The 6,949-nt window shown below is 38.9% G+C and overlaps 1 protein-coding gene across 12 annotated transcripts in view; it reads left to right on the top strand.

Annotated features, from left to right (window-relative positions):
* The window catches only part of CDC14B (cell division cycle 14B), a 93,144-nt gene that overhangs the window by 43,942 nt on the left and 42,253 nt on the right, over positions 1-6,949 (top strand). The gene's annotated exons all lie outside the window — the stretch shown is intronic.

The following is a 6,949-nucleotide window of genomic DNA, read 5'->3' as shown; positions in this document are numbered from 1 at the left end:
GTGGAGTGCGGGCGCGTCCTCTTGTGCGCGCGCCTATGTCCACTCCCACCTGATACTTATTGTATTGTAGAAAACATGGAGAGAGCATATGTGTATGTGATGTTGGGTAATGAGGTCAACATAAACAATATGTAGTAGATATAAACAATGTGTACATAATTAATGCATACATGGTGTTTCCAAGGTATTACACATCTAAGTAAATGACATAAACATAATATAAAGTACTTCACATCTAAATATAAGACTGATTGGCAGTATATCTAAACCTTTTATTAAATTCACTGGTGTGATGAAAAAAAGTGTGTATGGATACTCAAATTCAATCACATTTTGTTGATGATAGTAGTGTTATCGATGGCTAAGAGGGTGAAATAGGAGAAGGATAGGGTGAAAAAAAGGGGGAGGGAAGAGGGGGGTTATGTGTGTCTCCTGTGCTTCTATTATTAATTCGCTTTAGCTATTGAGCTTGTATATAGATTTTATTGTTTCCAAAAATGATTTGAAACTCAATGTGTCATTTAAACCAGGTGGTGATTTTGCTGTTAGGTTTACTATCCATTTGGTCTCATTTTGTAGCAGACGTTTGTCAAGATCACTGCCTCTTTGGTTTGGGGATAAGTGTTCTAAGCCATAAAATTGAAGGACCTTGGGGTCATATTTGTGCTTAGTGCCCACATGGTGACATATGGGTGTAATGATTTTACCTACTTCAGTGGAATGTATATGTTCAAAGACCCTTTGTTTGAATTGTCTCTTTGTTTTTCCGATATAGAAGGAGCCACATACACATATGATCATGTATATGACTCCTTCCGTTTTGCAATTGATGTGGGCATTTGGTCTGTGGTTTGTACCATTAGGTAATGTAATCATGAGGGCTTCCTTGACCCACTGACAATTATTGCAGCATCCACAGTTGAAGGTCCCTCGGACCTTCTCGCTATCTGAGGGGTTCCTATTTTCCTTGAAATGACTTGATACAAGGTGGTCTTTTAGTGATTGTGATTTTTTAAAGGTGATTTGGGGTTTCTTCCCAATGAACTTACTGATCTTGGGATCTGAGGTTAGGATGTGCCAGTTATGGCTCAGAATATTGTATATGAAGTCATGGTTGTCATTGTATCTAGTGATTAATCTCACTGGGGCAGTGGTATCCGTTGTGTCCTTTGCTGTTTTAAAAGTAAGTTCTCTACATTTGTTACTTGCTTTGCTATATGCTTTACGAAGAAGTTTTTTGGGGTAACCTCTTTTAAGCAGTCTCTCTTTGAGAAGTTTGGCGTCTTTCCTATAATCTGACTTGTTTGTACAATTTCTTTTAAGTCTGAGATATTGACTGTAAGGTATACTATTGACTAGGGATTTAGGATGGGCGCTTCTGGCGTGAAGGATAGTGTTCCCAGTCGTACTTTTCCTGAAAAGCGTGGTTGTAATTGTTAATTTAAAAGTAATCGTAATGAAAAGGTCCAGGAAGAAGAGTTGGATTTTACTTTGTTCCATGGTGAACTTCAAGTTAAATTAATTCCAATGGATGTAATTGAAGAACGTACTTGGAGTGAACTGTACGTGGAGTGAGGTGATTTAGAATGTTTTCCAAGTTGGGTGGTGTGGAAGAGGAAATGTTTTTAGGGGAGACTTGGAAGGAGATATGGGATCTTTTCACGATTCCTAATGTTGTTGGGATTGTAGGTAGTATGGGTGAAATGAGAGTGGGCAAAGCACAAGTATCTGTACGTGGAGTGGAGTGATTTAGAATGTTTTCCAAGTTTGGAAGAGGAGTAGGCCATAAGAACGCCCAACACCCATCAATCTTACGGCCTACTCCTCTTCCACACCACCAAACTTGGAAAACATTCTAAATCACTCCACTCCACGTACAGGTACTTGTGCTTTGCCCACTCTCATTTCACCCATACTACCTACAATCCCAACAACATTAGGAATCGTGAAAACATCCCATATCTCCTTCCAAGTCTCCCCTAAAAACATTTCCACAGAGGACCAAGTACCATTAGATACCCCAGTCCAACCATTAGGAGCAACATGTGCAGAATTCACTTCTGCGGGAGCCATCACGAAAGTTTAAAAAAAATTTTTAGGCACTCTCCGGCATCATATGCCCTCCCCCACGAGACATATAAACACAAGATGATGATTACCAACGATCCCCCTTTTACCCCAGCACAGCAAAAAGCTCTCAATACTCTTGAAAAACAGAGAAATATCATCATTATACCTTCAGATAAGGGAGGAAACATTGTAGTATTAAACAGTGATCATTACAAACAAATCTGTATGGACTTCTTGAATAACAAAGAGTGGTACAGTACCATTCCTATTAAGGCCCTCCTCTCCCATAAACAGGAATACCATGATCTAATTTGGCAAGCATTTAGTGTAAACATCATAGACTCCAAAACCAAAGATTTTCTCACTATTAAGCACCCTATTCTCCCAACATTTTATGCCCTACCCAAAATACACAAAAACCTGCTCCGCCCAACAGGCCGCCCAATTATATCGGGGCTAGGATCACTTACACCTAATGTGAGTGACCTCGTAGATACATATCTACGACCTCTAGTCACTGACCTACCCTCCTATCTACAAGGCAGGATAGATGTCCTTAAGCTCACAGACCAAATGAAACTTCCGCCTAACACTTGGATTGTCACAATTGACGTAGAATGCTGTTAAACAGCATACCACACAAACCAGGTGTACAAACCATCTTTCAAGCTTTACAAAACGCCTATCCCCAGGCGACAGATCAAAACAACTTCATCACAACTTTACTATCCTTCATTCTTACCAAGAATACCTTCACCTTTGATGGTAACACTTACCTACAGCAACAGGGAGTCGCAACAGGAACAAGGTGTGCTCCCTCCCACGCTAACCTTTATTTAGGGAAGTGGGAGGAAGACCTGTTGTCAAACCCCCTCACTAATCAATTTAAGTCCTTCATCATATGCTGGAAAAGATACATTGATGATATCATCCTTTTTTGGACAGGCCCAAAATCTCTTCTTAAAAAATTATTCTAATACATCCAACAGTATGAATTTCACCATGGAACAAAGTAAAATCCAACTCCTCTTCCTTGACCTTTTCATTAGGAATAATTATGATTTTAACAATTACAACCACACTTTTCAGGAAAAGTACGGCTGGGTACACTATCCTTCACCGCGCCCATCCTAAATCCCTAGTCAATAGTATAGCTTACAGTCAATATCTCAAACTTAAAAGAAATTGTACAAACAAGTCATATTTTAAGAAAGAAGCCAAACTTTTCCAAGAGAGACTGCTTGAAAGAAGTTACCCCAAAAAACGTCTTCGTAAAGCATATAGCAAAGCAAATCACCTTTAGAAAATCACAATCACTAAAAGACAACCATGTATCAAGTCATTTTCAGGAAAATAGGAAACCCTCAGATAGCGAGAAGGTCCAAGGGACCTTCAAATGTGGATGTTGCAATCATTGTCAGTGGGTCAAGGAAGCCTTCATGATTACATTACCTAATGGTACAAACCGCAGACCAAGTGCCCACATCAATTGCAAAACGGAAGGAGTCATATACATATTCATATGTGTATGTGGCTCCTTCTATATCGGAAAAACAAAGAGACAATTCAAACAAAGGATCTTTGAACATATACATTCCACTGAAGTCGGTAAAATCATTACACCCATATGTCACCATGTGGGCACTAAGCACAAATATGACCCCAAGGTCCTTCAATTTTATGGCTTAGAACACTTATCCCCAAACCAAAGAGGCGGTGATCTTGACAAACGTCTGCTACAAAATGAGACCAAATGGATAGTAAACCTAACAGCAAAATCACCACCCGGTTTAAATGACACATTGAGTTTCAAATCATTTTTGGAAACAATAAAATCTATATACAAGCTCAATAGCTAAAGCGAATTATTAATAGAAGCACAGGAAACACACATAACCCCCCCCCCCCCCCCCCCCCCCCCCCCCCCCCCCTTCCCTCCATCTTTTTTTCCCCTATCCTTCTCCTATTTCACCCTCTTAGCCATCGATAACTTAGCCACTACTATCATCAACAAAATGTGATTTAATTTGAGTATCCATACACACTTTTTTTCATCACACCAGTGAATTTATTAAAAGGTTTAGATATACTGCCAATATGTCTTCTATTTAGATGTGAAGTACTTTATATTGTGTTTATGTCATGTACTTAGATGTGTAATACCTTGGAAACACTATGTATGCTTGGAAACACTATGTAAACATTAATTATGTACACATTGTTTATATCTACTACATATTGTATATGTTGACCTCATTACCCAACATCACATACACAAATGCTCTCTCCATGTTTTACTACAATACAATATGTATCATCCATTCATTTTTCTTTTAGATTCCCCCTTTTTTCTCAATGGGACTAGCGGGGGAGGGGAGGCCGCTATTTAGCAAATCGATGGCTCACAGGCATTCCCATGCCCGGGCCACCTCCTTTCCCCCGTATGAACCGTCTCTTTTGGGCGGATCACAAGCTCATGCCCAGGGAATCTGCATCAGAGTGGACATAGGCGCGCGCCCGCACTCCACAGCCACGAGCCCAGAAGTAAACACTGGAAGCGTGCCATAAATAGACACGCTTCCAGCATACAAAGCCCATCCGGCTGGAGTCATCTTACCTAGGAGACAGCTGTACTACTCTTGGAACCGCAGTAAGTTATCAGCTCACGTTGACATCATTCCTCCATAGACTTCATATTCTCTTATTGTTTAGACCTTTATCTCAAGTTCCTTAGCTCTATATGGCGTTTTATTTCCCAAAACAGGTAGTTTATTCTTAAAGTGAAAGCACACAACACTTCATGGACACAGGACTATTCTATTCCCATCATCAACCTGGTCTACTGACACTGCTCATCAGGTAACTTCTTTTTATACATATTTTCTCTATATATATACCACAATACCGTATTAGGTTACAAGGGACCTTTTATTTTCATCTTTCAGAGTTGCAGGAATATTTTCCTGCCTGATGACTAAAATAGGAACATGAATGGATATACTGTTCCCTTACACTTACTCGTAAGGACACGATTTTCCTAATACTTAAAGCTACGTACACACTTCCAATTATTATCGTTGGAAAACGAACGACGAATGATCCTGCACGATATCTACGAACGATCGTATAGCACCGATCCTGCACATAGAGATAACGACACGATCGTTCGTAGATATTGTACACACAATAGATACGATCATTTGAGCGATAGAGGAACTATGTGCACGACAGGAAAGTGAACGAACATTCGTTCATTACGCATGCTCAGACCATGGACGATCAACGAACGATCGTACACACGAACGATGTTCAACGATCGTCGTCCAATCCGATCCGCCGGTCCGGTCGTTCGTTTCCAACGACTTTCCTCGTTCGTCGGCGTCGTTGGTTAATTTTTTTACAAACGATTTTTGCCCAATCGATCGTTCGTCGTTCGTTTTGAACGATAAAAATTGGAAGTGTGTACGCACCTTAACACCTGTTTACCATGTTTGGCCCTAGTAATTATATCTCATGATAATACTATGAAGGTATGTACCATCTTCCAGCAAACACCTTCTAAATTTTTTTATGGATTCATCCAACCTTGAACACACACTAATCTTCATATATAATTTATTTTCATACAGATACATCAGTAATTTGAACCTTCAAACTTTAACTGCTTGTTTATTCACTTGAGTTATTCAACACTCAAATGTAAGTAAATATCTTTTTACATAATGTAGATCTATTTTCTTTCCGGATGTCATATTGAAAAGTATGGTACTAGTCCCATCTCAATATTGAAATTATAGGTAAGAATTAATTCAGAAAGAGTATTTTTGATATTTGGATATGTCATGCATTCATTGCACATATATATTGCAAATGTGATTTTGATTGTTCTCTTAATGTATATTTATTCTTTGAATATATGTATTTAGACCGCTACACCCGTACAATAATCCATCCCTGAGGAAGCCCTTTGTGGTGAAACGTGTCAGATCCTGTACGGCAAAGCGCGGTTACCCTCACTTTGTCTTTTATGACTATTTGTTTAACGTATGTATATTTAATGAACACCTAAACCCTGTGAGTATTGTAACAGGTGTTTTAGCAAAAACATTGAATTTGTACTTATATTGTGTATGAACGAGTAAAGCTACACATTTACAAACAAGTTCATTAAGCATCTCTGTGAGCCGCAAACCTCTTTTCTCTAACTTTTCCTTCCTCTTCATTCATAACTTACTAGAGGTGGCTCCAACTATATTATATAAATAAATTAGGAGAGAATATACAACAAAAACCTCCCCTTCACCTCCAAGGTATGATCTTACCCTTATATTGGACCTATTCTAAAAAGATTATGTACACTGCCATTTCTGATATGGTCCTATAATGTACAGCTTGCATGGTTGGTGTTCTGATCCTCTGCCTTTAATACCTCTTGATCACTGACCCAGAATGAATTTACAGCTAAGGTATTCAGTAATTGTCACACACCTGTTCACAGTTATCTGCATACTTGTTTCATGTGTGTGACTGAAACTACTAATACCAAAAAATTTGTTTCATTAATATAAAGAAAATATCTACAAAGTGAATATTCCTTACCTTTTCCCATGTGTCCTATATGTCACATTTATTTAGTGCAGTGAAAACAATAACTATATCCACATTGTAAAGTAACACAGGTGAGATTTTAGCCTATGGGTGTACTTTCTTTTAGCTGTGACTTAGTGCACTTTGTCCTTTGTTTTACTGAAAAGCATGTATGTGACACTAGAGTAGGGAAATGGTGTAAATGGTGCCAGAGGGCTAGGCTGCCTTTCATGCATAAATCTCTCCAGGTCAAACACCACTTGGACTTGACAATCTGTCTATCCTAACTCTA

This window comes from Pyxicephalus adspersus, chromosome 6, assembly GCF_032062135.1.
Source record: "Pyxicephalus adspersus chromosome 6, UCB_Pads_2.0, whole genome shotgun sequence".
In the NCBI taxonomy this organism is placed as follows: domain Eukaryota; kingdom Metazoa; phylum Chordata; class Amphibia; order Anura; family Pyxicephalidae; genus Pyxicephalus; species Pyxicephalus adspersus.
Note: the sequence above shows the minus strand (reverse complement) of the source record. Positions and strands in the feature narration are given on the sequence as shown.